Below are 15,455 nucleotides of genomic sequence, written 5' to 3'. Positions count from 1 at the left end.
TTTACGGTGTGGAAGATGAAGAAGTGCTCATTCCTCTTCAGGTATGCAACTTAGAGCCAATATTTAGTTAATACTTTTGCTTCAAATTATCGTATCTGTCATATCCCTGATTATTGACCATTAATCATGGATCACCCTGTATATAAATGTATCAGTTGCAAAGTCTGAGGTTACTATTAATACGTCTGGTTATCGTTAATGTACAACATGAATGGAAAGGGTCCCAAGACACTCCCTTGGCCACGTCTGTAGTTACCCCCATTTCGATCGCTGATTCTCCGTCCACCACAACATGCCAAGAAATCCTCACCACAGTCACTAACGTTTCTGCTCGGAAATCAGGAAATACTGCATTCAGCTGCCAAAGTGAAGAAATAACTGGGAAGGAGTGTAATTTTACGTATTCAAAATTATGTCGGATACACTCAGTGCATCTTATCCTCCTGAAGAGACTGCATCCATTTGTTCCAAGTTTGTCTTGTCACCTTCATCTTTCCTTCTACCTTTAAGTGTAAGTTTGCCCCGTTGTTTTTGTTTTTTGTTTTTGTTTTTGTTTCTTTTTTCGTTACGCGCGTGACAGCTGTCTGTAAGTTTTAAAATGCTGGGCAAAGCGTTATAAAACGGTATTTGACTTTTTCGCGAAAAAAATTAACCGTGCTGCAAAATGTTCTCGGGGGTTTCCTGCTGGGCAAGCGGTCAAAATGCCACGAGTTTTCAATTGAGTGCTTCTTGGCTATTTTAAAGTAAAGTGGCTCCGGATGGGCTGCTTGTACACCTACTGTGACACTGGTTCCTTTGCACTTGACAGTGAAATACGCCAAAGCAGTAAAATACAAATTGAATAATAATTGCCGGCCGCGGTGGTCTCGCGGTTCTAGGCGCGCAGTCCGGAACAGTGCGACTGCTACGGTCGCAGGTTCGAATCCTGCCTCGGGCATGGATGTGTGTGATGTCCTTAGGTTAGTTAGGTTTAAGTAGTTCTAAGTTCTAGGGGACTGATGACCACAGCTCTTAAGTCCCATAGTGCTCAGAGCCATTTGAACCATTTGAATAATAATTCATTGGTCCAATTTTGACACTGAGGTTGGCGTTCCCTAATAACATCGGAGCGCAATATTTCAGGAATGTGCCTTGTATTTAGAGTTCCCATGAAATTTGCCGTTATACCGTAATATTTCAAAAATTAGCAATCGAAAGGCTTCGAAATTTTACATATTTTATGTTCTTGACCTCCACTATTGGAATAGATAATAATGATTAGTGGTGGTGTGTGACAATCTGCTCCACCACACACTATCAAGTTCTCGACGATGAAAAAAATGACTTTAATCCGCCTGTTATAAAGGGTGGAGGTGCGAAATCTCTCGGCTGTAAGTCCTGCATTAGGAATTATCACTTCTTCTAACAATTACGAAACATTATTATTAAAAAGACATTTCGCTGTACATGCGGCGAGAGCTGATCTCGACTGGTGCGTTTAAGTAGGCATAAGTGTTGAGGTGGCGGTTAACCGAGCGCCGATGGAGCGACCTGGGCTTAATACACCGAACTCCGGGACAACTTTCTCTTGCCCGTGGGCCGCGCGCCGGCGGGAAACTAATAAACTCCTTCTTCATTAAACGGTGCTGCGTGACTCCCTTCAAATAGCCGGCCTGTACACTGGACAAACAGAAAATTTATTGCGTACATCGCATGTTTGTAGAGGCGCTGTACTACCGATTAAACTTTGAAATGCGGTTTAGTGGAAGAGGCCTGTAAAGGACGTTCTGATGATGGAACCAAAGGTAGCTGCAAAAGCAGATTCAGTACACATCGTCCTCATCGTATTTACACAAAGAGAAATTGTGTTTTCTCTCGTCCATTTGTCCTCTACATACGCAACGTCACTGCTAGAATTACTTATAACCCTTTGCGTTTATATGCTCAGACAAAACAAGAGAGTGCACTCATTACTGACAAGTGTTTGCCCTGGAACATTAATACGTTGGATGGTTACAACCAGACGCCATAGCACGACTTTTACGGCATAGGTGTTGCAGCGTATCGCCGAAATCGATCCACTCCTTAGAAACGGACGAGAAGTTTGCCACCGATATTTTCTTGCGTTGCCTCTGATGATGTGCTGAAATGTTCTTAGCAGTGGAGGCTATGAAAGCGTCAATTAAAGATATTCTACTTGAAAGCATATACACAGCCACAGGGAATGAACTGCTTTACTTATTTCTAGTTTCGTTCATCAGATGCATCCTCACATGTTACTTAAAAAGTCAGTCGTACATTGCACAGTGTTCTTTATTAAGTTAAGAACGACGCGTTTCGTCCCGATAGGGGCTAAGGGGATAGGGGATAGGTGATACGGGATAGGGGACAAGAGGAGGACGACATTACAATTAATTCAGCGCGGTGTATCCTGAACTGCTATAAAAGCAGCTTCAAACAAAAACCGAACAAAATCACGTACCGAAAGGTAATATAACTCACGTTAAAAAATCGAGAAAATTCTTCCAAAAAGCATCCGTCAAATAAGGTGTGATGCCGAATAAAATTTACTAAAAGGCAACATATCGGGAAAAAATATTTAAAATTAGTAAAACAAGCACTGGTATCAGGAATGAGTAGAAAACGAGGGAGAAATCTAAAAATGATTATTACCTCATGGAGGCGACGACAGGTATAACAGCGCAGAACAGAACCTCGCGCGCAAACTGTAAACACAGCCGGAGGGCATTTCTTATTCACGTATTGCGTGAATGTGAATGATGCGAGCTCGGGCAAAATATTGGACAAGTAGTAATGACTTGCGCCAGGTGGCGCTGCCTTTGGGTGTACTTTGTGATAACGGTTTAACATTCAAAAAGTAATAGACAAATTGAGAAATTAATAAGGACATAATAGCCCATACACAATGCAGAACGTGATAGATCAAAAACTATATATATAGAAATGTAGAAAACCCTTATGCTAAAAAAAAGTGTAAAAGAATAATAAAGCAAAGTATCTGGAGCAATAAAATAAAGACTAGACAACAAATATAAGACTGGAAGGTAACTATTTTTGAAAAGATAAAACACAATAACATACACGTGACAAGAGAGTAAGGCCCTGCTACAAGAAAGCTACAAATTAATATACTGTTTAAAAATGGGAAAGATGCAATCATTGAAACCATGATTTTTGTCGGATAACTCATCATTGAGTAACATATCCTTCTTAACGTGTGAATGTTTAACAATTTATATATCTTCAAGCAAAGTGAGTCTCTTTGCTTTGGGACCGCAGTGTAAAAACCTTTAAGTTCCCGAGTGTAGGCGGGTCGTAGCCACTGGATTTGAGGTGCACAGCGAAGGTGGAATTATACTTAATCTGCCACTTCTTAGTGAGTGAATGATCCTGAAACCTAAATTTAAAAGCCCTTCCCGCCTGGCCAACATAAGCTGCTTGGCATTCACAGCACTCAAGCATATATACGCCAGAGGCAGCATATCAGCGTATTTATCTGTTCTCTTTTTCTTTTGTGGTCGTCAGTCCAAAGAGCAGTTTGATGCTGTTGTCCATGCTACTCTATCCTGCACAAGTCTCTTCTTCTCCGAGTAACTACTGCAAGCTACATCCTTCTGAATCTGCTTGGTGTATTCATCTCTTGGTCTCCCTCTACGATTTTTACCCTCCACGCTGCCCTCCAATACTAACTTGGTGATCCCTTGATGCCTCAGAACATGTCCTACCAACCGATCCCTTCTTCTAGTCAAGTTGTGCCACAAACTTCTCTTCTCCCCAATCCTATTCAATACCTCCTCATTAGTTATGTGATCTCCCCATGTAATCTTCAGCATTCTTCTGTAGCACCACATTTCGAAAGCTTCTATTCTCTTCTTCTCCTAACTATTTATCGTCCATGTTTCACTTCCATACATGGCTACACTCCATACAAATACTTTCAGAAATGACTTCCTGACACTTAAATCTATACTCTGTGTTAACAAATTTCTCTTCTTAAGAAACGCTTTCCTTGTCATTGCCAGTCTACATTTTATATCCTCTCTACTTCGACCATCATTAATTATTTTGCTCCCCAAATAGCAAACCTCCTTTACTACTTTAAGTGTCTCATTTCCTAATCTAATTTCCTCAGCATCGCCTGACTTAACTCGACTACATTCTGGTATTCTCGTTTTGCTTTTTTTTATGCTCATCTTATAGTCTCCTTTCAAGACACTGTCCATCCCGTTCAACTGTTCTTCCAAGACTTTTGCTGTCTCTGACAGAATTACAATGTCATCGGGAAACCTCAAGGATTTTATTTCTTCTCTCTGGATTTTCATTCATACTGCAAATTTTTCTTTGGTTTCCTTTACAGCTTGTTCAATACACGGATTGAATAACACCGGAGGACAGTCTACAACTCTGTCTCACTCCCTTTTCAACCATTTCTTCCATTGAATGCCCCTCGACAATTATAACTGCCTTCTTGCTTCTGTAAAAATTTTAAATAGACTTTCACTCCCTGTATTTTACCCCTGCCACCTTCAGAATTTGAAAGAGAGTGTTGCTGTCAACGTTGTCAAAAGCTTTCTCTAGGTCTGCAAATGCTATTAACGGAGGTTTGCACTTCCTTAACCCATCTTCTTTGAGAAGTCGTACGGTTGCCTCGCGTGTTCCTACATTTCTACGGAATACAAACTGATCTTCCCCGACGTTGGCTTCTACCACTTTTTCTGTTCGTCTGTAAACAATTTTTTTAATAGTAGCAATAATAAGGTTTCTGTACCACAACGCCATGATGTGGCGTGAATTATTATGGTGTAAGTAGGCTGTTTATGTTTTCTCTATGTAAGTAGGCTGTTTATGTTTTCTTATTGGCAACGTTACGTAGCGCTCAATATGAAAATGAAATTACTGGCTGTGCTGTGTGCAGTCTGTGGCTAGTTTGCATTGTTGTCTGCCATTGTAGAGGGGCAGCTGGATGTTAACAGCGCGTAGCGTTGCGCAGTTGGAGGTGAGCCGCCAGCAGTGGTGGATGTGGGGAGAGAGATGGCGAAGTTTTGAAATTTGTCATGAACTGATATATATATTATGACTTGTGATGATATTAAGGTAAATACATTGTTTGTTCTCTATTAATATCTTTCATTTGCTAACTATCCCTATCAGTAGTTAGTGCCTTTAGTAGTTTGAATCTTTTATTTAGCTGGGAGTAGTGGCGCTTGCTGTATTGCAGTAGTGGGAGAAACGAAGATTATTGTGAGGTAAGTGATTTAGTGATTTGTGAAAGGTATAGTTTAATGTTAGTCAGGGCCATTCTTTTGTAGGGATCTTTGATAGTCAGATTGCGTTGCGCTAACAAAATATTGTGTGTCAGGTTAAGCAAAGTCCTGTATAATTGTTTAAAGGGGACTTTCAATGGGTGGAGGTTACACTAAACAACCGAACTAGGTAAAATAATTGGCTCCTTTTACCGACCTCCCGACTCAGCAGCATTAGTGGCAGAACAACTGAGAGAAAATTTGGAATACATTTCACATAAATTTTCCCAGCATGTTATAGTCTTAGGTGGAGATTTCAATTTACCAGATATAGACTGGGACACTCAGATGTTTAGGACGGGTGGTAGGGACAGAGCATCGAGTGACATTATACTGGGTGCACTATCCGAAAATTACCTCGAGCAATTAAACAGAGAACCGACTCGTGGAGATAACATCTTGGACCTACTGATAACAAACAGACCCGAACTTTTCGGCTCTGTATGTACAGAACAGGGAATCAGTGATCATAAGGCCGTTGCAGCATCCCTGAATATGGAAGTTAATAGGAATATAAAAAAAGGGAGGAAGGTTTATCTGTTTAGCAAGAGTAATAGAAGGCAGATTTCAGACTACCTAACAGATCAAAACGAAAATTTCTGTTCCGACATTGACAATGTTGAGTGTTTATGGAAAAAGTTCAAGGCAATCGTAAAATGCGTTTTAGACAGGTACGTGCCGAGTAAAACTGTGAGGGACGGGAAAAACCCACCGTGGTACAACAACAATGTTAGGAAACTACTGCGAAAGCAAAGAGAGCTCCACTCCAAGTTTAAACGCAGCCAAAACCTCTCAGACAAACAGAAGCTAAACGATGTCAAAGTCAGCGTAAGGAGAGCTATGCGTGAAGCGTTCAGTGAATTCGAAAGTAAAATTCTATGTACCGACTTGACAGAAAATCCTACAAAGTTCTGGTCTTACGTTAAATCAGTAAGTGGCTCGAAACAGCATATCCAGACACTCCGGGATGATGATGGCATTGAAACAGAGGATGACACGCGTAAAGCTGAAATACTAAACACCTTTTTCCAAAGCTGTTTCACAGAGGAAGACCGCACTGCAGTTCCTTCTCTAAATCCTCGCACAAACGAAAAAATGGCTGACATCGAAATAAGTGTCCAAGGAATAGAAAAGCAACTGGAATCACTCAATAGAGGAAAGTCCACTGGACCTGACGGGATACCAATTCGATTCTACACAGAGTACGCGAAAGAACTTGCCCCCCTTCTAACAGCCGTGTACCGCAAGTCTCTAGAGGAACGGAGAGTTCCAAATGATTGTAAAAGAGCACAGATAGTCCCAGTCTTCAAGAAGGGTCGTCGAGCAGATGCGCAAAACTATAGACCTATATCTCTTACGTCGATCTCTTGTAGAATTTTAGAACATGTTTTTTGCTCGCGTATCATGTCATTTCTGGAAACCCAGAATCTACTATGTAGGAATCAACATGGAATCCGGAAACAGCGATCGTGTGAGACCCAACTCGCCTTATTTGTTCATGAGACCCAGAAAATATTAGATACAGGCTCCCAGGTAGATGCTATTTTTCTTGACTTCCGGAAGGCGTTCGATACAGTTCCGCACTGTCGCCTGATAAACAAAGTAAGAGCCTACGGAATATCAGACCAGCTGTGTGGCTGGATTGAAGAGCTTTTAGCAAACAGAACACAGCATGTTGTTATCAATGGAGAGACGTCTACAGACGTTAAAGTAACCTCTGGCGTGCCACAGGGGAGTGTTATGGGACCATTGCTTTTCACAATATATATAAATGACTTAGTAGATAGTGTCGGAAGTTCCATGCGGCTTTTCGCGGATGATGCTGTAGTATACAGAGAAGTTGCAGCATTAGAAAATTGTAGCGAAATGCAGGAAGATCTGCAGCGGATAGGCACTTGGTGCAGGGAGTGGCAACTGACCCTTAACATAGACAAATGTAATGTATTGCGAATACATAGAAAGAAGGATCCTTTATTGTATGAGTATATGATAGCGGAACAAACACTGGTAGCAGTTACTTCTGTAAAATATCTGGGAGTATGCGTGCGGAACGATTTGAAGTGGAATGATCATATAAAATTAATTGTTGGTAAGGCGGGTACCAGGTTGAGATTCATTGGGAGAGTGCTTAGAAAATGTAGTCCATCAACAAAGGAGGTGGCTTACAAAACACTCGTTCGACCTATACTTGAGTATTGCTCATCAGTGTGGGATCCGTACCAGATCGGTCTGACGGAGGAGATAGAGAAGATCCAAAGAAGAGCGGCGCGTTTCGTCACAGGGTTATTTGGTAACCGTGAAAGTGTTACGGAGATGTTTAATAAACTCAAGTGGCAGACTCTGCAAGAGAGGCGCTCTGCATCGCGGTGTAGATTGCTCGCCAGGTTTCGAGAGGGTGCGTTTCTGGATGAGGTATCGAATATATTGCTTCCCCCTACTTATACCTCCCGAGGAGATCACGAATGTAAAATTAGAGAGATTAGAGCGCGCACGGAGGCTTTCAGACAGTCGTTCTTCCCGCGAACCATACGCGACTGGAACAGGAAAGGGAGGTAATGACAGTGGCACGTAAAGTGCCCTCCGCCGCACACCGTTGGGTGGCTTGCGGAGTATCAATGTAGATGTAGATGTAGGTACCACTGCCCTGGTGAGAACACGCATTATGACAGTAACAAATATCTAAGATGCGTCTGATTAGCGCAGTTATTAATAAATGTAATTGTGACGGTTTATCTGTACACTAGTTGCAACGGTCACTTATCCCCTGCACAAAGAAAGGAAGGTCATATGGGAATGTAGGTACTGAGACCCCCCCTCCCCCTCCGCCACCCCCTCCCGCCCCCACTCCCTCCAAAGGGTTATTCAGTCTCCTAATGGGAAAGGTTTTCCTACTTCCGCACACAGTGAGGTGTTTCCTCGCGGGGGTGAGAGCTGTACTTTACGCAAAAACGTTGAATTTGGGTGACTGTAATGTACGTATGTCGTATTTGTCTTGTGTGATGATAGAAGAGGATTAAACGTAATGCTGAAACAGTCTGTTCCTGTCGAATAGCAAGCAGTGACAAGCGCCTTCAGTTTACGAAATACTGCGGAAAGGTTTGGTGCGTGCAAAGTCTAGTGATGGTCTGCCTTACTCCTCTATCTCTCCTCCCCTTGTTGACGAAATACTTGTCGTGTAAATTTCCTCCACCTCTACTATCGAAAATGGTTACCTCCGAGTCGATCACACCACACAGGTGCCTTTTGACGGCTTCGAATGCGGAGACAGGTATTAAGGATACAGATCTGCATCGTCTGTATCTAAGATTTTTTTGTCAGTCCGGGCATACCAGTATCGCAGTATATATCTTCAAATTTTGATAATAAATTGAAGATGTTAGTTAATATACCAAATGTTGAAGATAAATTTATCATTTTCTGTTGATGCACCATGCACTAAAGGAAACAGAGAGAGAGAGAGAGAAAGAAAGATGGGAAAGCTAAAACCGAGACTAATTCTTAATATTCTGCACATACACACCACATAGTCTACCTATAAATCGAGATTTTTTTTTTCTGTGTGTCTTTGTGGAAACTGACTGAAACGCACGCACAGTAAAGACGACACGCAAAATAACGGTGGTTCATTTGCCTCATAGGTCTCACAGTCCGGTTCGTTATCGAGCTGCTCAGTTCGCAAGATCTATCTCTGACGGCTTCACATATAGGTCTCAAAGCCGTAACGATCGCTTAAAGTAAAGAGTTTTTTATTTCTTTCAGTAGTAGACGCAATGGTAATTAAGATTCAAAGCATTAAAGCATGTATGTGGACGAGTTTAGATAATTTAACTCATAACTCTTGGAGAATTAAATACTTACATTTTATAATTTTTGTCGCAGTACAGTTTTTTTAGAGCAACAAATTGTCTGCAGTTACAACTACGACATCTTCCAGTAATACTAGTCCAGCAAGTAAATTCGTATTCAAACCGATTCAAGAAACATACTACTTTCATTAACTTACATGTCGTATAAAGATCACTACGTAAAAATCAAAGGACGAGAGGCACCTACAGGCTTTGGTTTCGAGCAGGGCGAACGAGACTGGTACTCCGAACATGCTTATGAGATCTGCAAGCGACAGATTGCTCGATGGATATCACGTGCTGTCGATAAGAAGCAATCTGTACTCTTCGAAAGCTTAATTCATAGTGTTCATTGAATATGGGCCATAAACCAAGAACTGTTTCATTAATGGTTACCGCTGCAAACAAACACGAAATAAGTATATTTCCAAATAATGAGAAGCCGCAGCTAACGTCTCTGGCCTGTTACGTTCCCGTTTGAAACTTGTGCTCAGGCTTACATCTACGATAAATCGGTCTAATCATTATTACGCTGTTTGGTCAATGATTAAAAGATACATAATTTGCTTTCTATGTCATTGACTAATGACACAGAATAAAATTATTTGGTTTATTTGCATATCGCTTGATTATGTGCTGCCGTCTTACCGCTCTCTCAGTTCTGAATTCTTAATTATTATTTTCCGACTCTTTTCTTGAGTCTCAGATAATAGGTGATAACGCCCAACTTCAGAGGAACGGCTTCAGAAAGATAATGCTATAATAAGGAACTTAATTAAGCCTAAAGGTGCAAAGTGATTTCATTCTTTCATTGTGTTTAAAATTGGCTGCGAGTTGTTTTCCCCCAATTTTGGAGCATCAGCTACAACAAACACGTAGAACGAAGTCACGATTATTGCATAGATTGTATGGTATTCCATTTATAGTTTTGAACAGTTCAGCAACCGCATACTAGTTTTAACATTGCTAAAAATCAGTATTCAGAATTTGAAATACCTATGCTCAAGTCAAAAGTAAGATAAAACGTTCTACCCTTATTTCATTTAACTTCCCATTTCGACCACTTGGTTCAAACTGGTATATTTGATAACGAAGTCTAAGCCGGTCGAAATAAAACTGCGTAAAATTATTTCTAATAGTTTCTGCAAGGAATGTGACTTCTTTCTACATGGTTACCTATTGTTCGACTACATGGGAACCTCAGCTCCAAGTCTTGCGCAAACAGATCTCTTGGAGGTCTATTTCTCCTGTTAAGGAAAAATAAATGACTCAGTAATAGACATTACCGTACGATACCTAACTTTCACCCGGAACAAAGTAACTTAAACGACAGCTATGAAGTTCTTTCACGCTTTTTATCGTCCATAAGCGCTAATCGTAAGGAATCCCTCTCTTAGTTCCTGTTTACTTAGTCGGTAGCCCAGACTCCCTCTCTATATTCATTCCAGTGTTCAAAATAATTACACTCTATGAATCAATGGTGTCTGCATCGTGAGAAGAACGTTTTCACAATACAAAGGACGTTGTTTTATGTTCGGAGCGACATTTAACATACGCGACAACAGGTAACACCGAGCAACTACGACCTATTTTGTTACAAAGTTAGCAACTGTAGTAGCCGTTAATTAGAATAGACAGTGTGAGCGTAACAATTCACAGAGCAAGTAAAATATGTAGTCCGGTTTTGTACTACAAAAACTGATTGACTGTCGATGTTGCTTATCATCAGAATAATTTGGTAAAATAAGATACATTCAGGGCTGTGGAGAGTTTCATTTGCCGACGTCGAGAACGCCTTTACAGTCATTCACTGAGAAAGCGAGGGCCGAAGGTCAACAGGAGGGGTGAACCGATCACATGTTTCCATATTTCTAACGGTACCAATGTGAGGGTCAAGTGAGGCTTACTGGAACTAAGTGAAGTCATCTGGGTATGAGATACCAATATCAGAGAAGCCTTTCTGTGAGGACGAGGCTGCCACCAAAGGTAGTTTGTACTGCCTTTATGGAGGAAACAGAAGAACGATTTCGAATGGCAGGAATGGCCACTTGGCCATCTGATCTGGAAGGACAAGGACGTATATCATATTGTGAACAAAATTGTAAAGGCTCCAACATGGTCGTTTTGTTTGTCAAGCTGATGAGTCTCTACGATGATTTTTGGTAATAGTGATATATTTATATTAATGTTCCTAGTAGTTAAGGTGATTAATGTATCAACCATGCAGTTTACGACCTTATGCTCGCTCCTCTTGTTCTATTGTGACTTGCTGTTTCCAGTAGTTATTTAATGAGCTTCGAAATAATAAATTTAATTTTGTTTTCAGATAATGTCTAATTCAATTATGTATCCCGGTGGCTACCTAGCAAGGAATCTAACGTGAATATAACCGCTCTTCCAACACTTTGCAAAAAATCGCACTCAAAACTATATTCCCTTTTAGCAGGACAACTCGAATTTAATCTGCTGGAGATATCATTGGCACGTGTCGAAAGGTTGTTCTCCTCTGGTTTTATTCACGTGAACGTGTCTATGGCGAACACACTTCACAAACGCATGTTTAGGTTATACTTATCTCTATGAACAGAGTTGTTGGTTGAATAAAAAGGAGTTTGTCGATGTAGCTTGGCTTCACCAAAATTTCACAAATTAGTTCAAGAATTATAGAACACTTTGTACGCTCTCGCCTGCGTGGTGATCGCAACACAATTATAGCGTTTGCCAGTTATGAACTCTGCATTATCGCTTACTTGAGAGAAGTGCTCGCACCCATTGCTGCACCTGCTATAGGTAGCTGAGTCCTTTAAAAATTTGTACATACATGGCGCATCAAAAAGATTCGTCCGATTAAAAAAAATCGTAACTATTTTATTTGAGATATGTGCGTGAACAACGTACTGTTGACAAGAGCAAACTCTCGAGTTTTACATGAGTCCCACTAGGTAACAACAGTCTGCATACACTTCAGTTCTAGCAAAAATGGTGTCGGTACACCAGAAAGCGTTTTGTGCATCACGTTTTGCGCACTGCAGGTTAGTAACAACTGTTGAGCGTGACTTTCTTGTTAGGTATATTGTGGATCCGTCCATAGCACAGAGCAGTAGACGATGGCAAGAACAATTCCGAGAAACAGGTTGTTCGTGCAAAGGCAAATGCCCGGGCCGTCCCCGAGGTTCTGACACAGCCGTATATGCCGTTTGAATACCGTATTGACGTATGGAATGCATCTCAAGGGGGGCATATTGAACACCTATGAAAAGGTATGAAAAAAATTCATTGCAAGTGTTTATTAGTTTCAAATGCTTTAAATGGATGTAAGCACTATGGGACTTAATATCTGTGGTCATCAGTCCCCTAGACTTAGAACTACTTAAACCTAACTAACCTAAGGACATCACACACATCTATGCCCCAGGCAGGATTCGAACCTGCGACCGTAGCGGTCGCGCGGTTCCAGACTGTAGCGCCTAGAACCGCTCGGCCACTCTGGCCGGCGTGTTTTGTAACGTCCTTGTTTAGCAAATGTGAGAGCGTGAAGGAAATCCCCAACAAACCCCAGTGACGGACACTACAAGAGGTGTGTTTTGAGTTATCGAGACTTTAATGTTGAAATTCCGAGAGCGTACGTACATAAGCGCAGGATATACATACCAATTTTATAAAACTTATACATCTTCTGTTATAACTCCGTCAAAATTTGTTCACAGTTGGTAATCAAAACTGACAGCTGTTGCTGATGGGTTTACATGATGGTTGTTGCTTGTATGGTCATGAAACCAAAACCCAAAAATGAATACTGATAATAATAATAATTTTGATGTGACCCAATTTTGTAGTGACCTGTTCACTGAAAAACGTCACGCAATGTCTCACTTCCTTTTTAAAATTTGCCGCTGCGAACGTGAATGCACCCTCCAGCGTCCTGCGCGACAGAGCGGTGTTCCGGGTATTGTAGGTCTCCTACAGGGCGGCGCGGGGTGACAATACAGAAGCGGGCGAGTCTAGGCTACTCATGCAGGTAACGCGCGCGGCGCGGAGGCGCCGGTCGTTAGCGCCCTCTGTGCGTCGCCATTGTGTCCTGGAAGCGCGACACACTTTTCCCGGCGGTGTGTGTACACTGGAATTTCACGGCTGCCACTGTGTCGTGAGGCACGCACTGGCAGCTGCCCGTTAGCTAAACCTATTCACGTGTCAGTCCGCATACCCCGTCTGTGAGCAAGCGTCCTTCAGTAGCGCCACTCATTGCCCCATACTGTGACGTCAGCAGACACATACCTCTACGTGGTACGACACCAGTTCTAGTCGTCTATACACTGTGCTTCAGCCAAGTCTGTCCATAAACTCGTCTCATTTTGGTTATGTGATATCCTAATTCAGACTTCAACGGCAGTCACCATCTTTCAGAAAAATGTTTTTCTCTGTAACTTAGATAATAAGAACCGACAGAAATAATTATTTAGATAGTTAAACGTAAGTAACGTTACGCATTTAATATATTTTGTGGGATCTGAAGTTTAAAAACCTCTCTCACACCGGCCTGATTTACCTTCACTGATCAGGATAGTAAAAAACATGCGTATATTAAGGGAATTTTCATTCACAAAGCAGGCTTATCACATTCACACAGTTCAATACTCTTCTATCCTGATTAAATTGAGCTTAACTTAAATTCCATAAGGCAGTGAAGCAATTTCGAAGTCTCGGTGCGACGAAAATTGTCAGTCGATCTCCTGAAAACATTTGAAATAATTATTAACTTTCGGTGATCACATGGGGAAGACCGGAGATCTGCTGGTAAGACCGTGCTAGCCCATTTATTGAAAGTAATAAACTGGATATATTGAGCGTACAAACGGCAGATTCGTCCAGTGTAAATCAGACGTTCCCCACTGATACCGTGCAACACAGCGTAGTAAGCAGTTAAATAATACGCAAACACACTTACTTTAGTTTAGTTCATGTATTAACTTCCTTCTCATACAGAATCTCATCAAGATGGCGACAAGCTCAACAAAACATACATATACATCTTCGTTCTTTCACTGCTAATCGGCAAGATCTGAGTCATTCTTTTCGTAAGAGAAAACGTAGATAGCAGAGAAGCTATTTCATGGAGTAAATGCCCCCTCCAAGGAATAATAGGGCTTGAAACTACTTTGCATTGATAATCATCGTATATTAAAGTTTAGGAATCGGTAAGATAAGAAGAGATATTTCGAGATATGTACTGAGTTACATAATTTATAAAATTTCTGAAAATATCGCGGAGAGACCGCTGCAAGAGACATTACACGCTTTCTACACAGCTATGAACAAAGTTTATTTAGCCTTTTCCCAGAACGTTACAGCAACTAGTTACATTTTTTTTTTATACAGAACTTTATTTTTTTCTATCGTGAACTTTATGTATTTAAGCCAGCTGAGTACAAATCAAATTTCTACCAACTGTATTTAGGGCGCTTGAAGCCTACTCTGTTTTATGGGCGAAAGCAACATTATGTAGATGACTGGTTATTTTCTGCTGGCGGAATGTCCATTTAAGTGTAATGTAAGAATGCATACGAAAATATGGACAATGCACTGCCCCTCCTCAACGTCCTCGTCCACCGTGGAAGAAATGGATGCCTTGGCCACAGCGTGCACAGAAACCTCCACACATCCACACCGATCTGCACTTGAACACCATCAGCTGTCATCATCCGGCACAGGAGCGCACTGAGTTGCAATTACTGGTGCAAAGATTGAAAATGATGTCATACAGTAACAACCAGCCTCATGAGCTGAATCACCTACGCAAGATCTTCAGGAACAACGGCTATAACGTCTATCAAAAAAATGAAGTGATTTCAAGCAAGACTCACAATAACACCACTGACGAGAAGCACGAAAACAAACTTGCTTTCTTGCCGTTCTGTGACTTCATGTCGGGCAAGATAAACTTCCTGCTGGAGCGGCACAAGACCAAATCGATCTTCAGGCCTCCGACAAAAATCAGTCATTTACTGACCCCAGTTAAAGACGCAGCAGCTCTTAGAACACTTGGGGTCTACAAGATACCTTGCGAGTGTGACCTGTCTTACGTCGGACAAACAGTACTCACTGTGGAAAAACTCTGGAAGAGGCATGAGAGGTTTTATCGCCTACGTTACCTCGACACATCTGCATTAGCTGAGCAAGCGTTAGAAAACGGTCGTCGGATAAAATTTGACGAAATATCCTACATGGCTAACACTAGGGGCTTTTGGGACTGTATTATTAAAGAGGCCATGAAACAAAAATCAACAATAACACCATAAATAGAAACGGT

The 15,455-nt window shown here is 41.4% G+C and overlaps 1 protein-coding gene across 2 annotated transcripts in view; it reads left to right on the top strand.

Moving 5' to 3' along the window:
* LOC126458602 (brain-specific angiogenesis inhibitor 1-associated protein 2-like) overlaps positions 1–15,455 on the top strand; it is a 911,857-nt gene that overhangs the window by 558,654 nt on the left and 337,748 nt on the right. The gene's annotated exons all lie outside the window — the stretch shown is intronic.

Source organism: Schistocerca serialis, chromosome 2 (genome assembly GCF_023864345.2).
Source record: "Schistocerca serialis cubense isolate TAMUIC-IGC-003099 chromosome 2, iqSchSeri2.2, whole genome shotgun sequence".
NCBI lineage: Eukaryota > Metazoa > Arthropoda > Insecta > Orthoptera > Acrididae > Schistocerca > Schistocerca serialis.
This window is presented reverse-complemented; position numbering and strand designations above follow the sequence as displayed.